At 43.2% G+C, this 20,471-nt stretch overlaps 1 long non-coding RNA gene and 1 pseudogene across 1 annotated transcript; one reads left to right on the top strand and one right to left on the bottom strand.

Moving 5' to 3' along the window:
* Window positions 1-9,713: 9,713 nt before the first annotated feature.
* Window positions 9,714-11,244, bottom strand: LOC140223081 (uncharacterized). Its single transcript, XR_011898520.1, has 4 exons — window positions 11,132-11,244; window positions 10,960-11,049; window positions 10,115-10,237; window positions 9,714-9,990 (listed from the first exon to the last, which is right to left on the bottom strand). It is a non-coding gene; the product is annotated as an uncharacterized lncRNA (long non-coding RNA).
* Window positions 11,245-15,166: 3,922 nt separating this feature from the next.
* LOC117861810 (serine/threonine-protein kinase prp4-like) lies at window positions 15,167-20,064 on the top strand (annotated as a pseudogene).
* The last annotated feature ends 407 nt before the right edge of the window (window positions 20,065-20,471 follow it).

The raw sequence follows: 20,471 nt of genomic DNA, 5'->3' as shown, positions 1-20,471 counted from the left end.
TTGTCTTGTTCTATAGAAAGACATCAGCTGGTCTACCTAGCTAGTCGATGATGGCTTATAGTTATACACCCAGTAGATTGCTCATACACATCTTGTGATTTTTCATAGTGCATGCCCCATCTTTCCCTCGAATATTTCAAGATCATATACAGTAGGTAGCATGTACTACAAACCCTAAAAAATTCGGCATCAAACACCGGCGCGGCAGGTCATACATTTAAATTATGCATGATATCTGTTATGCCTACGTGGCTTCTTTTGATGTTTTTCACGATTTTGATATATTCACTAAACAGAAAAAATGGAATCAACATATAGTCAATATAATGATGTGCTAGATGGGGGTCAAGCCATATATTCATTTGCATTTTTTTTAAAAAGGAGTCAATTGTGCAGAAGAAAATGTTGTTGTTTCTCTACGGAACAGGCCTATAGCCACTACGGGAAAGCTAAAAATTGCCGAGTGTATTTTTTTTGCCGAGTATTTTTTTTCGAGCACTCGGCAAACAAGCTCTTCGCCGAGTGCCAAGCCAAAAACACTCGGCAAATAAAAACACTCGGCAAAGCGGGCTTTGCCGAGTGTCAAATAAAAAACACTCAGCAAACCACCCTCTTTGCCGAGTGTCAAAAAAAAACACTCGGCAAAGAGGGGGATTTGCCGAGTGTCAAAAAAGACACTCGGCAAAGATGGGGGTTTGCCGAGTGTTTTTTTTACACTCGGCAAAAAAATAATTTTTTTCCTCTTTTCATCATGAAATTTTTTCTACTCCCCACATACAACATGTGGTACTCCATGTTAAAATTTGGTATATTTTTGGATTTATTTGCTATATTTATTTAATTAATTGCATTTCAAGGAAATTTTTGGTATAAGTCAAATTTGAACTGCAAGTGATTCAAATTATGGAACAAAATGAGTAGAAAAATGATATTCATGTTATTTGGCCCAATTTGAGACCTGACCCATGAAATGAAAAGAAATTTCGAACATCTTGTTCAAGAAACACGACCATGAACGTGTGGCAGTAGTATTTTTAAATTGTAAAAAAACAAGCAAAGTCTGAAAATCATGAGATTTGTCATGATGTGATGATATAATACGTGGAGGCTGTGGAAAAAAATTGAGAAGGTTTTGCACATTTCATCATGTACAATGATTACAAACCGAAGCATCTCAAAAGAAGAATTGTAACTTTGAGAGGATTCGATAAGATTTAGAGTCGAAGTGACGGTCGAGTTTGGTTTGACTACAAAACTTTTTGTATAGTCAATAGAGAATACATATTGGTTCGTGTGAAATTTTTTTATTTTTTTTGAAACTGCTGGATATTTTTTAATTTTTTTTCAAAAAAAGTTTGCCGAGTGTCCTACGTTGGACACTCGGCAAAGAAACCCTTTACTGAGTGTCCACATAGGACACTCGGCAAACCAGACGGCCCCCCCAAAAAAATCCCCCCCTCCCCCGCGCAGACCGCCCCCCACTATCCTCTCTTCTTTCCCCACCCTGCTTCCCTCCTGCAACCGCCGCCACCGCCACACGCCCCCCCCGGCCCCCTCCCCTCCCTCTCCTCCGGCGGGCCCCTCCCCTCCCTCCCCTCTGCCGCGCTGCCCCTTGAGGCCGGATCCGGCGGAGGCCATGGTGGGCGGGGGGCGTAGTGGCCCCTCGGGGCCGGATCCGGCGGTGGCCGGCCGCTGCACTCCTTCTTCCGGCGGAGGCCATGGTGGGCTGGGGCCGTGGTGGCCTCCCGGGGCCGGATCCGGCGGTGGCCGGCCGCCACTCCTTCCCCCGGCGGCTGCCCCCTCCCCGCACCCCTCCTCGGCGAGATTCGGACAGCGGCCCCTCCTTCTCCCTCTCACCGGCGAGATCCGGGCGCCGGCCCCCTCCTTCTCCCTCGCCCTCCCTCTCTGGCCGCCCCCTCCCCACCGGCGACATCCGGCGGCCGGGGCCACCCCTCCCTCCCTCCCTCCCTCCCCCAACGGCGAGATCCAGGGACAGGGATGGAGACGGCGGCATGCGTGGGCAGGGGCGGAGGGTACGGCGGTGGCGCGGGCCGGGGGAGGAAGACGGCGGCGCGCGTGGGCAGGGGCGGAGGGGACAGCGGCGGCACGGGCCGGGGGAGGGAGACGGTGGTGATGCGGCGAGATCCATGGAGGGGGAGGAAGATGGCGGCGCGGGCCAGGTGGAGGGTGATGCCTGCCATGGAGGTTCAGCAGGCGGTGATGACCGGCGGCAGCGGCACCGGTGGCTACGTCGAGTTCCTGTTGAGGTGCGTGGAGGGGCTCATCTCGGCACTAGGCAAGGTCTGGGGAGCCCTCGCCGGGCTCAGCAAGAAGCTGTCCAAGATCGCAACGGACGATCCCCGGTGGGTGGTGCACTCGTTCAAGGTCGAGCTGGCGCTCACGCTGGTGTCCGTGCTCTACTACTTCCACCCCATCTTCAAAGACTGGGGGCTCTCCACCCTCTGGGCCGTGCTCATCGTCGCCGTCGTCATGGAGTACACCGTCGGTAAGCCTGTACGCCGCCGTGCATTGCAGTTAGTTGCAGAGATCGATGACGTACAAGACGCATGCAATGTCACACGTGGACGGCTTGGGCCAGTGACGGCGGCGGCGTGGGGCTGGCAGTGGCGGCGGCGGCAGTGGTGGTGGCCGGCAGTGGCAGCGGCGGCAGCCAGCGACTGTTTTTTTTTATTTTTTTTGTGAAATTGTTGCCGAGTGTTTTTTGGGCACTCGGCAAAGCTTTTGCCGGGTGCCCGGCAAAAAACACTCGGCAAAGTTTGTTTGCCGGCAGGTTTTTTGCCGTGTGCCCATTGCCGAGTGTTACACTCGACATCCCATAGTGGGCAAGAGAAAAGAGATCAACTAGTGTTCCCCCGTTGCCTGTGCACATGGGTTAGGTTGTCGTCTAGCTACGGAGCTAATCTTGCTTTATTTTCTCCAATCCTACGAGTAGATACAGTACAACATGAACTAGTAGGTCATCTGTGTTGACCTTTGAAACTATGTTTTCTCTATCATCGGGGAATAGCTACGGCTAGATCAGAGGGATCGAGATCTGAGTAACTCGGGGCATAAAATTCATTCTCCTACATCCTTCTTGTAAATCAAATTCAAATCATGAGCTTATTGGTGGCCCACATGTCATCAAAAATTAATTGCACCATCTATCTCAACTTATTAACCACTAGTAGAGAACTGATCTTCGATATGCCCCCTTTTGTCCTGATTTAAAGTTAGCCCAGGATAAAAGGGGACGCGCCACGGTAGGCAAGAATGGAGGGAAGATTTACTCCCGGTTGGTATTTTCAACCGGGACTAAAGGCCCCCCTTTAGTCCCGGTTGTAACGGCTACTTCTCAGGTGTCGATGGCCTGGCCCTTTTGTTTTGTCCCGGTCCCGATTGGAGGCTCCAACTGGGAGTAATGTTTCAACCGGGATAAAAGGTGTTCCTTTTTGTCCCGGTTGGAGTTTTTAATCGGGATAAAAAACTCATCCCCCATTATATACCAAGACAGAGGCCTTTCTTCCTCCTCCAGCCCGAGTCAGTCCACCACAAAGACAGAGAGCTGAGCTTCACCTACTCTCCGGTGGTGCCGAAGCAAGGGAGGTGCTGCCCAAATTTTTTTCCCTCATTTTCGTGGGAATTTCATTCATCCAAAGTGTTATGAAGGTTTGCTACTTCATCCTCGTGTTACGCTTTGATTTATGCTTTGGAGAGGGAGAAAAATGAGTTTGTTTGTTTGAAAGAGGGAGAATGAAGAGGATTTGTATTTATACGTGTTTTTGAGCTAGAATGTGATGGATAGTTTGTTTGTTATATACGATTCGTATTAGTTAAAATAACTTGATGTGTAGAATGGAGATGTATAGTTTATTTACTAGAATGTGAAGTAGAAAATGGAGAGGTATTTTGAGCTAGAATGTGAGAGAGATTGATGTGTCATATATAGTATGTATCCTTGCAGTGGTTTAAGAATGATGCTACCCTTGTCTAGACAATTTATCTTGTCAAATTCAATATGGTTTTTCAAATCCATACTTGTTGAACTTGCATACCGTGTTCATCTCGGTGATAATGTTCTCCACCGAGCAGCAACGTACGTCAAGGAGGAGGTCCGATTCTACGAGAAAGAGTGGATACGGATATTATGGAAGACCGTGTCCCCTTTTCCATAGAATCGAACCTCTTCCATGATGAAGTGCGGTGCCGCCTAGTTGAGAACATGCTCGCTAGATGATCACGATCTTCAAGTTCAACAAGTTCTGCAGTGCTAAGGTATGAATTTTTGTACATAGATGGCTTCTGCTACTGGAGGAAGTGGCGATGGTGGGGGTGATCGTCGTTCCTCTTCCGGCAAGGGGAAAATCATAATTGGCCCTCAGGATAAGCCGAAGAAAATGAGCATGTTGGAGAAAGCAATACTTCGTTATTTGCAGAAACGTCATGAAGAAGTTGTTGCGGTGTGTCAGAAACCTCTTTTTGGTGGTCATTATGCTGCACTGTCAGTCCCGGGTGTTTCATGTCTACTTAGTACAACCGTTTCAGGAGGCACAAATAAACCACAGGATGAGGCTGGGTTAGCGGAACCTTTGTACTCACCACCCAAGGATACTTAAAGTCCTCTTAGATAATAACTAGTGGATGGCTTGTCGTAGTGTATCATGTTGTTTGGATCTTTAATTTAAATATGTGTATTTATATCTAAACTTTCAGCATTATTTGCACTACAATGTTTGACATGCTTTCAATCGTGAATCCATTTTCATGCGTAATCAATTTTCAAGTGTAATCCATTTTCACGCGTAATCCATTTTCAAGTGTAATCTATTTTCAAGCATAATCAATTTTCAGTGTAATCCATTTTCATGCGTAATATGATGCAGATGGACCGGCAATGGATGTATAATGCAGATAGACAGAGCAAGGTATTTATTGATGGTTTGCATTATTTTCGCGAAGTGGCCAAAGCAAACAAGCTAGAGAATGGGTTCGTATGTTGTCCATACTTCCAATGCAGTAACAAGAAGGACTATTCAAAGGATTCCTGGGGGACTATTCTCAGCCACTTGTTTAGATACGGTTTCATGCCTAACTATTTGGTTTGGACCAAGCACGGTGAAAGAGGGGTTGTAATGGAAGACGATGAAGAGGTGGAGGATGATGACAACATTCCGAACTGGGTTTCAAGCCAAGCTTTTGCAGATACTACAATGGACGAGGCTGATGAAGATGAGTTTGCAGAAAATGGCCCTACTAATGACCTTGGTCAGGTGCTACGAGATGCACACAGAGATTGCGAAACTGAGAAGGAAGAAGTAAAGTTGCAGTGCATGATAGATGATCAACAAAAATTATTGTACCCAGATTGCCAGGAGGGCCATAAAAAACTAGGTACGACACTAGAATTTGTGCAATGGAAGAAAAAATGGTGTGTCCGATAAGGTATTTTAGGGGATATTGAACATTGTCAAGAAGATTCTTCCCGAGAATAATGAATTACCGTCCACAACATACGAAACTAAATAGATTATTTTTCCTCTCGGATTGGAGGTTGAGAAGATACACCAATGCCCTAATGACTGTATTCTCTATCGTGGTGATAAATACGAGAAAATGGATGCTTGTCCCGTGTGCGAAGCGCTGCGGTATAAGATCAGGTGAGATAATCCTGGTGATGTCGAGGGGTAGTCTCCCAAGAAGAGAGTTCCCACGAAGGTGATGTGGTATTTCCCTATAATACCACGCTTGAAGCGCTTGTTCAGAAACAAGGCAAATGCTAAGTTGATGCGATGGCATAAAGAAGAACGTATGAAAGATGAGATGCTGAAACACCCCGCAGATGGGGCCCAGTGGAGATCAATTGATAGTGCATTCTCAGACTTTGAAAGTGAAGCAAGGAACATAAGGTTTGGTTTAAGTACTGATGGATTCAATCCATTCGGTGAGTTGAGTAGTGGCCATAGTACTTGTCCTATGACCCTATCCAAGGTCCAAAACAACCCGGCAACGACATTGATGTGTACCTAAGACCGTTGGTTGATGAACGTTTACAGCTCTGGAAGGAAGAAGGTGTACGTGTGTGGGATGAGGATAAACAAGTGATCTTTAATCTACGAGCATTGTTTGTTCATAAACATCAATGATTGGCCTGCATTGAGTAACCATTCAGGACAGACAAACAAGGGATATCGGGCCTGCACCCACTGTTTAGATAACACAGACAGCATGTATTTGAAGCACTGTAAGAAGGTCGTCTATATGGGTCATTGTTGATTTCTCCCTACTCACCACCAGCTGAGAAAGAGCGGGATGCATTTCAAAGGGGCGCTAGACCCTCGTAAAAAACCTGCAGACCGTAATGGAAAGCGTGTCTTCGAGATGATAAAGGATGTAAATGTAGTCTTTGGAAAGGGTCATGGTAGGCAACTTGTTCCAAACGACGATAACGGACGTGCACCCATGTGGAAGAAAAAGTCAATATTTCCCACAGCCACTATCTGCTTAGAACTCAAGACCGTCATCTTCAGCACATCCACCTCCAGGACCGTCATCACTACCGGGACTGTCACATCCTGCTCGATCACCATCTCTAGCACCATCAAATCCTGCATGCGTGAGCGACGATGACCAAAACACCCCACCTCGATCACCGTCTGCACCACTATTACTAAAGTCTGGTGCGAGCAAAGAACCACCTGCAACACCTCTCAATAAGTCGCGACCACCGCCTTCCAAGCCAAGGCAGCCAAAGGCAAAAGAAGCGAGCAAGAAACCAAAGAAGAAGTCGGAACCTATTAAGAAGCTAGCAGGAGATATGACTTATGATGAATGCGAGATAGTATCACAAGCATAGGTGAGGGAGTTCTTCGAAGCATGCACTAGAAAAAAGAAAAGCGAAGAAGCTGGAGCCACCACTAGTAGATCCAACCAAATTAAAGTTTTTTATTGGTATGCAAAAAGATATCAAGAAGAAACTACTATTCAACTACGATCGTTCGTTACTTAAGTCTTGGCAGAAGAAAAATTGAGGAGAGTCATCGTTCGGTCGTACCGTCCCCCAGCTTGGGGAGCAAGATTAGCTCGCAGATAAGGACGCTCAGGGTATAGCATTTTTGCTTTTAGAACAATAAATCAAGGTCATTCAGTTTATGGAAGAGACAGGTCTGTCACTTTCTGAATTTCTAGGGCAAGCCGAACTACCACCTCCAGAAAAGATTGTACCTTAATGGCTCTTTGAGTTAGGCAGCCTCTAGTCAAGCTAGAATTGGTACTGAAGCTCACAACTAAGATGTATAAATTCCATCAGTGGTACATGGAGTAGTCGGCCAGTGACAGGACCATGTTCGCTCTTCTTGTTAAACTGATTGATTTTTTCGGTGAAGGTGAGAAACTGATGTGGTTGGAATTCAAGGATATTTATGAAGTGTACCATCAAGATGCCCTTCATGCCTCTCTTATCAGCGCCTGGGTTCCGTAAGTGTGTGTTTATTAGATGTTAATTTTGGCTCGGATCATTATTGTGTGTCATGTCCCACTAACTTTGTCTTTCATTTTATGTAGGATGCAAATTTAGAGGTGCCGTCGAGAATCATACTTCAACGTTGGTTTCATGGACCCAGTGCTTGTTAACCAACAACAGATACATGATCACCCAAAGGATATATTGGACCGAATATACAAATTCTTGGAGCAACATAATTGCAAGTAATACATAATACTGCATTACAACTTTAAGTAAGTGTGGATACCATCGATTTTCGTTTTCCTTTCCTTACCTAATTAATGTTAGTTAGCTCTAATAGGAACATTTATGTACGCAGTTTCCACTGGATTCTCTTTATAATTATGATTGACAAAAGCAACGTTATTGTATTTGATTCATTGAGGAAACCAAATGACGAGTACCAAGACATTCAAGTCCTGCTTAACTTCTATTAATTCTGGACCTTTATCTCTATGCAAAAGTTTGTTTCCTAAATTTTCACCTAACACTGTATCATTCATTATTTTAAATCGCAGCGCATGGAAATGATTCCGTAAGAATCAATGTGGTGATTTCAAAAAAAAACTTACATTCAGTATAATTTTTCCGGTATGTATGAAGTTTGCACATTTTGTACATTCTATAACATGAATATTTCATAACTTGTTTTTTCCACTAAAGTTCTTGAGATAAGAATAAGGGAATAATTTATGTGGATACTACGTTTGTGAGCACATACACCATTTCGTGAGGGACAAGGTGCTATCGGACAATATAACTGTATGTAAAATAAACCTATTAATTATTAATCATTTTCCAGCTCCTTTTATTTAATTATTGGTGTAACATTCACATATTTCCAAATTATAGATGTGGCGGATTCGCGAAGAACTCTTCGAGAAGGAAAGGCTTTTGGCAATGCAAGAAGCACTCATAGGATTTCTAGTAGACGAGGTGATAAATCCCAATGGAGAATTTTATTACGATCGACATTCAATAGCCGAACCAAGCAACACCACGATGGGAGGATCCTAAGAATTACGATGATAAATTATTGTATATATAGTAATTGTATTAATATATGTATAATATACTAAGAATCATATATATAGTAGTTATAATTAATATTATGCATATTCTATCATGAAATATATATATATATGACATGCATACAATACGAGCATATACATGTAAATAATGTATGTTAAGGATGTATACGTATAGGTATGTGTGTGTCTATATATATGTGTGTGTGAAGTAACAATTAGCATTAATACGGAAAAGAATTTAGGGTAAAAAGAAAAAAGTCTTTAGTCTCGGTTGGTATTACCAATAGGACTAAAGAGGGTCTTTAGTCCCGGATGAGTGACCTGGGACTAAAGTAGGGGACCTTTAGTCCCAAAAGATTAGTCCCGGTTGGATATTCGAGAGATATGACTCTCTCCAACCGGGACTACTCCTCATATTTCCACCAATGACCTCACGCGGAGCACCGTGGCTTGGTCAACGCCTCAACAGTGAAGTACTGAAATGAAGGGGTAAAGAAGGCTTGGAGCATTTTGGCAATTTTCGGTAAAACCGACATGATGCTAGCTAGCTGGGTGACTTAGGCCTGTTTGGTTTCCAGGATTAAAGTTTAGTCCCTGTCGCATCGAATGTTTAGATACTAATTAGGAGTATTAAATATAGACTAATTACAAAATTAATTATACCGATGGAGGCTAATTCACGAGACGAATCTGTTAAGCCTAATTAGTCCATGATTTGACAATGTGATGCTACAGTAAACATGTGGTAATCATGAATTGATTAGGCTTAATAGATTCGTCTCACGAATTAGCCTCCATCTGTGTAATTAATTTTATAATTAACTCATGTTTAGTCCTCCTAATTAGCCTCCGAACATTCGATGTGACATGGACTAAACTTTAGCTCAAGGATCCAAACACCCCCTTAACTAACGGAATCAACTTGAATGGCATATAGAGAGGGGAGGAAATTTTCAATGGCAGAATCGGTATAAGTAATTTTCTCGTCAACTTCTTGGCAGATGGACGCGTAACATATATGTGTGTATATAGGAGTTATATCTAAAGTGCATAAAGATAGCATAAAAAAAAACACCCGTGGATATTTGGTACCCTGCATGATACCCCATCTACTATAGGCTTTTGCCTTTTGAGCTTTAGTGCATGAGTTTGAATGTTGAAAAGACTTTTTAATCGTGATATAAGAGTCGAAAATGAAATCATACAGTTATGATAAAAAACTGTTACAAGCTCCAATGTACAAATCAATGTATAGGGATGTTTACATTATTTCAGGGACCTGATTGTAAATAAAACCAATGCATCAAACCTATAATTTAAACAAGGAAAATACAATTTATTTCTTCTTTCTACCATATGAGTCGACCATAATATATTTACAAACACACAAATCTTCTTCTTCACATATTTTAATTTAACGTCTACCCATCGCAGGCACAGTAGAAGACATACCGCCAGCTGCTAAAAAAACCTTGAAACGTTAGTGTTTCTCAGGCTAGGCCAAAATGCAAATGAACACATGATATCTTAGAAAAATTATAAAATGGCTGCAAGTACTAGCTAGGAACCGAATAGTATGTACCTTGTATGTTTCTGTTTGTGCTTCCATTCTGACCTGCTTGAACTTGATTATTGTAAGGCGCTTGATAGTGCCCTGTTGTACCAGTAGTTGGCACATGATTTATGATGCCGTTATATCCTGGGGCTGCATGCGTGAACAAGAATCCCAACAAAATTTAGGGTATTACGTCAAGTGAGGCCTCAGAACCGCTAGCGTTTAGAGAAAGAAAATATACCTTTTTGCGTACAAGTGACAAAGAAAAGGGGTGGAGATAGTTTATCAGAACAAGATTTGGTGCATGTAGAGGTGAAAGGTAAAAGAATGGATCAAACAAGGAGGAAAAAGAATAAAGAGAGATCATTTTGGACCCTTAAAAGGTACAAAGAGGTACAAAATTTTGGAGAAAAAGAAGATACCAGGAAAAAAATAAAAAAGAAGATCTTTTGGAGAAAAAAAAATAAAGACAGCTCATTTTGGACCCTTACGTACCAGGAGCGCCGTACAGAATTATAGTTAAGTATTTGGTACTTAGGTACTTCATATACAAAACAGTAGTACCTCCGAACCTTTTCAGGATGATATAAAATGGAGACCTTTTGGAGGTATCGAAAAGGTAAAACAGAGGAAGAAAGTTTGCTAGAGTCTTAGGACCCACGAAAAAAGGCAGCAGGAAAAATATATTCAAAAGAAATGGAAACACTCTAGACATCCATGCATGCCGTAGCATATCGCACATGCAGTGTTGAGACTCAGCTCGAACCACTGGAAGCTTTGCTTTCCGTTGTAAACAATATGCGAAATCAAAGTCGAAGTCTTTGAACTATATATGGTACAGTAAATAAGGCTCATGCCTAACGCATACTAACCAGAAGAGGGAGCGTTTTCTCCATGAGGTCGGGGAATGTACTCGGGACGGGTTTGTGATCCTCCCTGGGGAGGCACGGGGTGATGTAACCCTGCACGTACGCATGTACGTCCAACACGTTATACATTAGGTGTGACAAATAATCAGTGGAGCATTTTGATAGAGAGGCTCACCATTACTTCCCGTGTTTGTTGAGGCTCCGGACATGTCTTGATATGAGAATCCTGTGTGATCCTTAATCTGTGCTCTGTCGAGATTTGTTTAAGGCAGTAGTGCTAGCTGCTATGATGGCTTTACAGATGGGCATTGCCTTATATAGCAATAAGGCTTGCATGGTACAGTAGTCATGCATGGAAGTTCCATGGTAGAATCACGGAAGTCCTATGCAAATATCATATGTGTACCAAATGGCAAATGTATTTATTGTGGTGTTATTTTTGTGTGTTCTAGTAGAGCTAACAAGTCGCTAAGCAGGCTGGCGTGTCGACATGCATTCTTCTCCCATAAGCTAGCTAAACTCGGTATAACTCAGTCCTCTCTCTAGAGCATTACCATGCAATTTTCACTGATCTTTCTCTTAAGTACAAGTATGCTGTCGATCAGCATTTCTGTAGCTAGGTATAGTTGTGTGTGTGTCAGATAATATCCTTGATTTGGGTGTCCTTGTAAACCGTGTTTTCCTGGTGCTTGCCATTTGCTGTACAGCTGGGTGTACCCGTTTCTCTATGTATTCTCTACAGTCACACACATACATCGGTTCGAACTACGCAATTCCACCAGGGAAGGAGGACATCACCCCCAAATTTGTTGACTAACCTTGCAATTTCAGCTGAGAAATGTTTGTCCCTCTGTAATGTATTGCCCACAATTAACCAATAAATAAATATGTGGAAATTTATTTTAAATTAACTCTTTGCAGTTCTCGGCAGGTTCTTAGACCTTGTTATATATAGCAAATTAATGCTGAGATCTTACCATGCATGTTCTACAACCTTGCGTGTAATACAAACTCAAAATTTGAACTAGTTGGTCATCCGTGACCTCAGTTTCATCCTGTTTTCTGAAAACGTAATCCTGATAATTTTTTTTCCCTGAAAAACAACATGCATGGCGCATGAAGGCGCATTATGTGATGTCTGAACATGCATGAAACTGAAGACGTGTAATGACACGCATTTTCCTTCATGCTTCGAAGCATTGAAATCCATGATTCTCCTCCAGTAAAAATTAAGTTTCTATATCAACTAACTGGTTTTGACGATTCAGCGCAGGGAGAACAACTTCAGTTTAATATTTAGTTTTTTAACAGAAGTCAATCAATGATGTGATAGACTGACAGTGACAGACGGTGTCAACCCTTTTCATTTGAATTTTTGTTACAGGAGCCAATGTCGTGTTGAATAACGACTGGTGAGTGCAGACTAGACCAAATGACCAATGCTTCCTCTCTCAGGCCCATGAAATTTCCTGCCAGTCCTTCCTGTTTACTACTCCAGCAGAGTCTTTGCCGGGTGATAAGCTGCCCGCGCTGCCTCTTGCCAATGTGACGCAGGCGAAGGTATTCAACAAGTCATACGCAATTGCATGTTTTTCCATGAAATCAATTGAGATGCAATGTGTTTTCTTGATTACTACTTTTTGTAGAAAAGAGAGAATCTCAAGGCTCTGTGACCGTACACAGCCAAATTTTAATAATATTCTCAACTCACATGCTAATCATAGATAAAAGGGGAAGAGTACGCAAATGGTAGGACGTAATAAAAACAAAGTCTATTATTACTTGATTACAACTTATAAATGAGATGCAATGTACTTACTTGTTTATTTACTAATTAAATGATTGTGGGGACACGTAAGCAGATTAGGAATCTGATGAAAACGAAAAATTTGAATGGTTTACAAAATCTTTATGAATTGACGACGATGTCTTCCTCCAAACTTATCTTGCTTGAGGTGTCACCACAAAGTTAATAATTTGGCCTCCAAATAAACCACCTTCTTCTGCTGATGATGCGATATCTAACTAGTAATTTAAAAGATCAACACAAATATAGCTTGCATCCTCTCCTGGTTAGTATTACTTTACCTTACATGATGTGGGAGTGTGGGACCAATCCCGTTTACTTCAAAGCGATAAACTTTTGGCGCCGCAAGGAAAAAGAAATGTTTGGCTGGCAGGGGCCAAAGATCTAGCGATTCTTCTATCACGCGAGTAGTCCCTTTTTGGCCTTTTTGCCTTTCCTTTGTTTTTCTTTTCCTACCCGATCTGTCGGGTCTCCCTCTGTTTTTCCTACTATATCAATGAAATAGGCACCGACTCGTGCCCGTTCTTTCAAAAAAAAAAGAAATGTTTGGCGGGAGCGAGCTCAATCAACGTGCATGCATGCCTCTCGCTAGCTTTTGGTCCCGCCCCGGCCGTACACTTTTGTCCTGCGCGTATCTGGATATTCATGTTCACTGCTTTTGGCTGTCTTTTTCGTGCCTTTTAACTTTTTCACAAAAGTCCCGTAAAAGGTAGAGATCAGATTTTGGCGGAGATGGTTTGACCGAGAGATAACAAGTTGGTTCATGCTACACGTACGAACTGAAATCCCATATCTAATTTGCTTTTTGTCCTGTTCATCCATGTTGTAGGCGCTAAAGGTCCATCGGGTCCAGTGCCCGCCACTGGGACTTCGAACAAGCGGAACCAGCACAAGTCTCGTCTAAGCCGAACCAGCCTGCAGACAAAAAGGCAACCCCAAAAGGTAGGTCAACCTTGATCGTCGTCCATGCTATATTGCACAGCTGCCATCGATGTGTCATTTGGTGGTCTTTATATAATTAAACACTGACATCTCTGCAATTCTTTTTCGTCAGCTAAAGGTACATCGTCATTCTACTGATGGTGGATTTGTACAGAAGCTAGCTCGGAAGAAGGATACAGATCATCAGCTCGTCTGTCGATACTACTCACACTGTCACTGTAAATATATAATAGTAAAAGAATCACAGTAAAATTTTTTGTTATTTGGTTGGATTGGTTATGTTATTGTATGATTGTGGCATCCAAAAATAAATCAACATAGCTATCCCCTTGGTTAAAAAAATAATGTTGCATCAACTCCTCTTGTTTTCCTTTATAATCTTTTCGGGAAGTTTTCCTTCTCCAGTAGTTGAAGATTGTAACAATGATCTCTCCATGACTCTGCTCATGCATAAAAATCTACTATATGAGATTCATCACCACCCTACAAATGGCTGGAATTTTCATTGAAACAGGGAGTTGTGTTCTAGACAACTGAGCAAGAACTGAGGGCCAATATTGCCAAATAGTAGGTAGTAGGCAATCGTCCACGTAGCCCAAAAAAGGTTAAAAACAATATTTGCAAAAACTAATTCTGATGATGAGGTAGCTGGTCACACGGTTTTTGGCCGTCCAGCCGTCCAGGTCCCAGTAGTCACGCAGACATGTACATGCATATGGCCTTCCTGCATGCCTTGTGCCAGAGGCCATGGGAAATTTCGTTCAATGTATCGTTCGCGCGTGTTTCTGGCGACATAAGGGCACCAGCTGGGTAGACGTGTCAAGTCACCAATTACCTGAACTCCAGCCCAGCTCCAACGTATATATGCAACCATGCTTGCGAACTGAGCACATATGAACGCTGAAAACAGCAACGCGGACAATGACCAAGCACACTAGTAGAGAATTGGCTTTCGATGCGTCATCTTTTGTCCTAGTTTAAAGTTGGCCCAGGACAAAAGGTGCACCAACCGGGACTAAAGCTCGGTCACTGGTGGGGGGCTTACCAACCGGGATATTTTATCCCGGTTGCAAAGGCTAGTGGGGAAAAAAGACCGTGAGAGGCATTTTATCCCGATTTGAAACACCAACCGGGATAAAAGACCCCCCTTTTATCTCGGTTGGTAACACCAACCGGGATAAAAGGGTCGAGAGCCTTTTATCCCGGTTTGTAATACCAACCGGGATAAAAGGGGGTTATTTATCCCGGTTGGTGTTTCAAACCGGGATAAAAGGGTCCCCAACGAAGTCACTGGAACAGGACTAAATCCCTCGAACCCTTTTATCCCGGTTTGTAATACCAACCGGGATAAAAGGGGGTCTTTTATCCCGGTTGGTGTTTCCAACCGGGATAAAAGGATCCCCACGTGTTAATACAAAAGGACAGCATCCCCTATATAGTCAGATGTGGTGTGTAGGTGGGATGGCAAGGAAGGTGTGCGCGAGGCTCGAGGTTGTGGGTTCGAATCCCAGAAGGTATGCCCTAAAAGGGGTTCAACACTCCATTCATGCATTAATTGCCTGTCAGTCTCCTGGATCTTTCAAGCTACTATTATCAAATATTGGAGAGGGAGGCAATGAATTATTAAATGTTTATGTTTGTCAGCGAATTGGAAAGTAAACAGTTGCCAAATGAACAGGGCACGGTGGTGTGCATTGAAATTTTGAACTATTTTCACTTTAAGTTGCTATGAATTTCTTATTTGCAACTGTTACGGTAACTGGATGCAGAAGTTCTATGACTTTTCTGTTCATGGTATACATATGTATTGTCCTAATCCAAGGATAGTACAACAGGGATGGAGACTAGTCCATTTCTGAAATATATTTGACATGAATATAATAGTTATTCGATGATCTATTTGAAGCATGATTAGACACAATGTTGCTTTGAGGAAACAAAATATGAGAACCAAAACTAAACTAACATGACAAAACAATTGCAGGCCGCCATGCTAATAACAATCAGCTTGTTCATTCGGTATTGGGGTATTTCATGGATGATTATGAATATGTAAGATCCTACTCACCATGAAAACAGAGCAATAGCAACACACCTGGATCAAAAGTATGTGGAAAAAAAAAAAGATATATCGTTCAACAAGCCAACAGTGCATCTTTCTCCTTGACTTGTAATCAGAAAAAAAAAAGAACACTCGGTCTGCCTTACTCGCTGGGTTTAATTAATATGCCTTGAACTCCATGGGTTTAGCTAGCATGACATTGGCTAAGAAAGTTGTATCATCCCAAAAACAATCTGACAATCCACAGGACCACAAGACTAGCTAGTCACACTACTGGAGAAATCGCCTCTTAGTACCGATCCGTAACCACCTTCTAGTACCGGTTGTGCAACCAGTACTAGCAATCCGGTACTCGAGGGGGGTCCTTTATTACCGGTTGTAATAACCGGTACTAAAGGGTATTAAAAAATTAAAAAAAATAAATCCCCCACTGGCCCCGGCTCCCGCCGCTACCGCCCCCGCCCTCTGTCCGCCACCGGACCCCGCTGGCCCTGGCCCCGGCCTCCCTCCGCCCGCCACCGGCCCCCTCCGCCACCCCCGCCCCACTCGCTTCACCTCCACCCCACCTCCGCCTCCTCCGCCCCATCCTCCGCCCCACTCACTCCGCCTCCACCCTGCCTCTGCCCCCTCCTCCCCCTCCTCCGCCTCTCCTCCACCTCCTCCGCCCACCGCCAGGCGCTCCCCGCCGCCTTGATGGCCGCCGCCGCCGCGCCTCGCCCCGCCGCCGCTCCTCGCCTCAGGCACGAGGTGAGGGGCGAGCGAAGGGGGGAGGAGAGGGGAGGCCAGGGAGGGAGGGAGGGAGCCGGTGGCCTGGAGAAGGAGATGGAGCGGAGGCCCCTGGAGTGGAGAGGGAGAGGTAGAGGGAGAGGGAGCAGATGGAGAGGATGAGGGAGGCGGAGCGGAGAGCTGAGGATAAGGACGACCACTGAGCGGCCATTACTTGCGCGTGGATGGAGAACCTGTGGCACATGGACAAAAATCCTTTAGTAGAGGGCTCCACCCGATACTAAAAGGGTACCCTTTAGTAACGGGTGGAGCCCCCACCCGGTACTAAAGGGCATCCGGGGGTTTCAAATTTGGATCCCGTACTAATGCTAATATTAGTGCCGTGTCTAAAAGTGACCGGTATTAAGCCTCGGGATGAGAGGTCATTTTTCTAGCATTAAATACCCAAATACGACGAGAAATTATGGGTACAAATGTCAGTGGGGTCGGCGCAATTTCCGTGTGCCCTATCGTAGGTGTGCTATGTATACATGGCATATTTAGCCATGCAACATTACGGCGAAGCTAGAAACAATAAAAGATATTGATATCACAACATTGTTCAACATGCCCTTGAAACACTCGAAAAAACCTACTGCCAAATTTTATAGAAAATTTCATGAGCATTAATTTGTAGACCACGTCAGCAATTTTTCACCTTGCAGCTGACTCACCCGCAATTGTATATTCTCATCTACATGTTTTAGCATAGTTTATCCCCTAGCTCAGCCCATTCAAGGCCCCATTCCCAGCTTTTAGCATAGTTTAAGCTCGGCCCACTTCACCTTGCAGCTCATGGGCTACAGTGTTAGAGCTGATTCATTGTAGCCCATTCAAGGTCTCGCTCCCGGTTCCAGCTTTCCGATTCCGCATCAGCAACGCAACCAGCGCTCAACTCCTTTGACCCGCCCACGCAATGATGGATGCGATTAGCCGATCACCTATCACTCAAGTGACCATTTTTCTCTTTTATAGCATGATGAGGCCGACACGTTTCTGATCCTTATCCGATCAGCAACATAATAATCACGGAATAGTACATGCATGAAAGAATAGATAAAATTAGTAACATCACCTCACATGCAAGTAAATTTAGAGAATCTTAAACCAATGATCCAAATTAAATATTGATTTAAAAAAGGCCACACTTAATAATTTTGGATGAATTTTTATGTATACTTTTGCGAAGCTTAAACATTTTTAAATATTACGCGCGTGTATTAGAAAAAAATGGTTGTTTTATATGAATAAAATATTAAACATGATGACCAATAATTTAACATCAATAATAAATTGATCTACAAGTGAGAAACTAGCTCTATAATAGTATTCTATATGGAGAACAAACACGTCCACGTCACTAACAAAATTACTCTTGCACGCGAACAATTTAGTCTATAAAACAAACAAATTCAACATCAATGGCAAAATAGTCAAATTGTTCAACATATAATAAAAACGTATCCACAAGGCTGAACAAATAAGTATGCAAAAGAAAAGGTAAAAAAGAGATAAAAAAATAAAAAAGAAACAATTAATAAAAAGTAAGAAAAGAAAAGAAATGAAAGGGACTAGAAATGAAATAATAAAAAAGAACAAAAAAGGATATAGAGAATAAATGTGCGCACTTTGCAAACAAAATATATATACACATGATGGACGAGTAACCAAGTAATGGGTATATAAGTGTATAGAAGAAATATGAAAAGAAAAAATAGAAAATAAAACAAAACAAATAATAAATAAAGGAAAGAAAATACGAGAGGGAAATAAATGAGATAAGGACGAAATAATAAAATAGTAAAGTAAAACGAAAAGAAAAAGGGAAAATCATCACATGGGCTGCAACTCAGTGTAGCAGGCTAATATAATATAATACCGTTATGGACTGAATTCGCGAACCCTCCGTATTCGAGCTATCTATCGCCCAAGTGAAATAGTCACACGGCACAAAGATGGCACCTTGCTCTGCTATTCCCCTTCTTGCTAGGGCGATTACATTTTTTAAAGGAAATCTCTCTCAGTCCATGCCATGTAATGTAGCCGTGGAACTAAAGCATCGTACCTCATCCATCACCTAATCTAGTTTATAAGAGGGGGCAAGATAGAGGTCAGGTTGTACCAAAAATAGCATTGCACTGTGCCTACAGGTGGAAGAATTTTTGCATCCGAATCGAAAGGGCAAAGGATCTTATAGCTGGGAAAGGTGATCCAGAGAAAGTTGCAATTAAAATTATTCGCAGCAATAATACATTGTACAAGGCTGGTAAGCAAGAGGTTGAAATATTGGAAAAATTGACAAGCGCAGACCGCGAAGACAAGCGCCACTGCCGGAACCATCTTCGCTTAGTTCTTGAATACCTTCATATGAATCTTCGTGAGGTGTTAGAAATTTGGTCGTAATATTGGGCTTAAACTGACTGCGGTGAGGATATATGCAAAGCAGATTTTCATCGCCCTGAAGCACTTGAAGGAATGCAAAGTTTTGCACTGCGATATAAAACCTGACAATATTTTGGTGAACGAGGCTAAGAATGTGCTCAAGCTGTGTGATTTTCGCAACGCTATGTTTGCTGGACAGAACGAGGTTACACCTTATCTTGTCAGTCGTTTCTACCGGGAACCAGAGATTATTCTTGGGTTGCCCTATGACCACCCATTAGACATGTCGTCAGTTGGTTGCTGTCTATATGACCTCAGCACAAGACAAGTGTTATTCCCAGGAAAATCAAACAATGATATGCTTCGGCTTCATACGGAGTTGAAGGGCTCCTTCCTAGGAAGATGCTTCGCAATGGTGCCTTTATGATGGCACACTTTGTCGGATTTAGTGCCGACAATCCACCTAGTAGAGGGTGCCCAAGTGGTAGATTTGTAGATGGGTGGTAACATAGAAGCGTAGGGTTTAGACAGGTTCGGACCTCCGCAGAGTAATATCCTACGTTCTATGTTCCCGTGGATTGTATTGCTGATATGAGATGCGTTGGGTTAAGGTGAGGTGGGATGAGTTACCCTCGGGGGTGTCCCTGGCCGCTTTATATAGGCTGATGATCTAAGGTTATAATTGGATAGGATCTAATCCTAATCGGTTGTTACAAGGAAAGCAATCTGAGTTAGTTTACAACGAGTATCCCGTGATATCCGAGCAGAATCCATTAACCCAGTCTCCGGACTTGTGCTCCACGTATCTGTATGCCTTGACCCGCACAGCATGATCGGACGGGTCCACTTGTCAGAGCCGACCAGTACCCTGGTTGGTGGGGATCCGTGGGTACCCTTAACCCTCACACTTTAACTGAGATCTGAATTTTCATGCCACTGACAAGGATCCTGTGATGAACAATCCTGTGCCAAGGTTAATGTTTAACATTAAACCAAAGGGCATTGGTTCTTATATTACAAACGTTCCTGGAGAGGATCCAAAAACAGTATCCAGTTTTAAAGACCTTCTGGATAAATATTCTTCTTGGAACCAGCAAAAAGGTTAACTGTAGAAGAAGCACTTCTCCATCCTTTTATCACTGGAAAGTGAAAAATCAGATGTTTTGTTCCTCTTGGTGTGGAAATTTGAATTTACATTGTAAATAAAATTTCAGTTCCTGTTGTCTAATTGTTATTTGCCTTTTGTCCTGGGAGCTATGGGACCACAGTACACGGATGAAGGATGGAATTATGGAAGATCCACTACGCCAGAAACGATTTATGCTGGCATAGGAAAATTAGCATGCTGGCAGGCGTGATTGGCACCCGCCAGCACAGAGAATCGTTGGCTGGCGCATGACGCAAGCACCCGCCAACATAGGTTACCCCATCTGTGCTGGCGGGTGGTTACATCACCCGCCAGCACAGAGAGCAACTATGCTGGCGGGTGACCTAAGCCCACCGCCAGCACATATGGGGTGACCTGTGCTGGCGGTTGGCTTATGTCGCCCGTCAGCA

Source organism: Setaria viridis, chromosome 6 (genome assembly GCF_005286985.2).
Source record: "Setaria viridis chromosome 6, Setaria_viridis_v4.0, whole genome shotgun sequence".
Classification (NCBI taxonomy): Eukaryota; Viridiplantae; Streptophyta; class Magnoliopsida; order Poales; family Poaceae; genus Setaria; species Setaria viridis.
Note: the sequence above shows the minus strand (reverse complement) of the source record. Positions and strands in the feature narration are given on the sequence as shown.